General features: G+C 36.1%; 1 long non-coding RNA gene across 1 annotated transcript; it reads left to right on the top strand.

The window, feature by feature from the left end:
- The first annotated feature begins 1,359 nt into the window (after nucleotides 1-1,359).
- LOC107713710 (uncharacterized) lies at nucleotides 1,360-2,034 on the top strand. Its single transcript, XR_001636920.1, has 3 exons — nucleotides 1,360-1,440; nucleotides 1,572-1,649; nucleotides 1,887-2,034. It is a non-coding gene; the product is annotated as an uncharacterized LOC107713710 (long non-coding RNA).
- Nucleotides 2,035-2,430: the final 396 nt, after the last annotated feature.

The raw sequence follows: 2,430 nt of genomic DNA on the forward strand, positions 1-2,430 counted from the left end.
GGGCGCACATGTTCGGTCGATGGGCGGAGAGCCTCTTTTAAACCATAGGAGGGAGAATTTACCCGCTTTCTCCAGGAACAAGCAGAAGAGACTCAGCTCTTATTATAACAATGGCCAAATTACAGTCCGCTACAATGATTTACCAGGACGGCATACCAGGTAATCTGAACTTTAACAAGGGTCTTAAATGTGCAGTTTTTTAGTTGTTCTGCAGCATGTTAGCAGGTTTGGTGGTCTGTGCTGTAACGTTACAAGGCTATGTGTTGGCCTGCTAAACACGTGCTCTGCACCATGTCTTGTAGATTATGGTGTAATATCATAAACGACTTGGTCATATGTATATTATATGATGATTTAAGTTACAGGCACGTTTTGTGCTTTTTAACACTGAAGTTGTAAGATAAAATATCTCATTTGGGACAAATATAAGGCTGATATTTTATCCTGATGCAGTACAACTCAAGCCAAAATGTAATTAATATTCGATGTACTAAATATCTATATGCACATAGATTTGGTAAACATAAATTTATGAAAAAAAAGAAAAAAGTGTTGAATAGGCCAACGGTGGGGTTTTCTAGACCGGTTCGTGGTGATAACACGTGACAAGTAGAAATTAAAATGACTGAAAATGCATTGAAACTCTTTCAACTTTTGACAAGTAGAAATTAAAATGACTGAAAATGCATTGAAACTCTTTCAACTTTACACAAGCATACACACTTCACATACACGCATGCAATAGTTGTTTATTATTATTGGTGCTTCATTATCAGTAATGATTATTATCCATTTGAAAACAGTTTTTGCTGCTTGTAAATCATGATACATTTTTTCAGCATTCTTTGTATGGAAAGTTGAAAAAAAAAACTGCATTTATTAAAAAAAAAATTGTGACATTGTAGATTATGGTCACTTTTAATCAGTTTGTTAAATTAATTTTCAATTATTTTTTTACATTTAAATAAAACACTTATGGTTTTCACAAAAAAGGGCATATTAGAATGATTTCTAAAGGATTATGAAGAAAAAGTGGAAACAAATTATAAACCTAATGACCTTGACATGCATCATGTCTAAAGGAATTCTTTTTGTTTTATATTTTTGTCACCTGAAAACAGCCTCATAGGTTTATCAAAGTCATTTTATATGAATTAATGTATCTTTAACTTAACTGATCCTGACAAAGAAATTGTTACTTCACTGACCCTTATAACGGTCATTTTAGACTAGATTATGGGAAACAAATGATTGATTGACTGGAGTAATGAAGTGATTAATTGACACTCCCCTCTTTTTGCCTATACTGGCTGCAGGACACAGGGGGCCGCTCACTGTCACTGGGGTCTGTGCATCAGCTGAGAGCAGAGGGAAGATGCCCATTAAATGAAAATGCATTTAACATGCAGGAGATTATGGATTATGTTACCTGTCCATCAGGTACTGCATTAGCATATGAGTGCTCACTGTGTCAAGAGCCCTTCTGCCTCATGAATATGCATTAGAACTGATATTATGCCAGTTGGCTTATAAGATGGTGAATGAGTTTAATGCTGTGTTTTTTCTCTTAGGTTTGCAGCATTAAAGCCAAGACGAAGTGAAACTTTGAATGGCACGCCAAGAAAATAACAAACACAGAGGATTGTAAGGTATGACACTTCAAACTATCTTAAATGCACCTTTAGTGCAAATGGTTTAGCAACATGGACTAAAGTGAATGTCAAGACGTTAACGCAGTAAAGATGTGCAATGATGACTACAAATCGCTGAGGTCACGACCAGTGAAACTACATAATAGCATGTATTACCTGAGCACATGTTGTCTATGCTGGTTTGTGTGCTTTAAGGTCTGAGGGCTCTATTTTTGACTCCTTTTCTCTTGCCAGTGTTTCCACAGGCAAAACTATAAATCCAGATGGTGTGGTGGATCAGCCTGAGCCGATGAAAAATAACAGTGGAGGGCAGAAAAGCCTGAAAAAAAATGTATGAAGGTGGTGATAGAATAAGAATTTCACACCTACAGTACCTACCACACAAGGCTTTCACACACTGGGTAGGGTAGCGAAAGCCCAGATGAACACAATGTACCATTTTAGTATACGTGACATTAGGTGTCATGTTATTGTCTAATGCTCTCCATTGTAATATTTCTCCCTGTTTCATAATAAACATTCAACAAGGTATCCAAACTGCAGTCGAGTTTGTTTAAAGTGCCCCTATTATGGATTTTTGAAAATTACCTTTCATGCAGTGTGTAACACGGCTCTAAGTGAATGAAAATATTCTGGCAAGTTTTAAATCTGAAAGTGCACCGTGTATAAAGTTATTGTCTCTCAAAAGAAAGAGTCAACTCTGAATCATTGAAACGTTTTTAAAACGAATCCCAAGCCGTTTCATTTTGACGTCAACATGAAACATTAGCATATTGCC

This window comes from Sinocyclocheilus rhinocerous, unplaced genomic scaffold (assembly GCF_001515625.1).
Source record: "Sinocyclocheilus rhinocerous isolate Xijiao unplaced genomic scaffold, SAMN03320098_v1.1 scaffold2584, whole genome shotgun sequence".
Lineage (NCBI taxonomy): Eukaryota > Metazoa > Chordata > Actinopteri > Cypriniformes > Cyprinidae > Sinocyclocheilus > Sinocyclocheilus rhinocerous.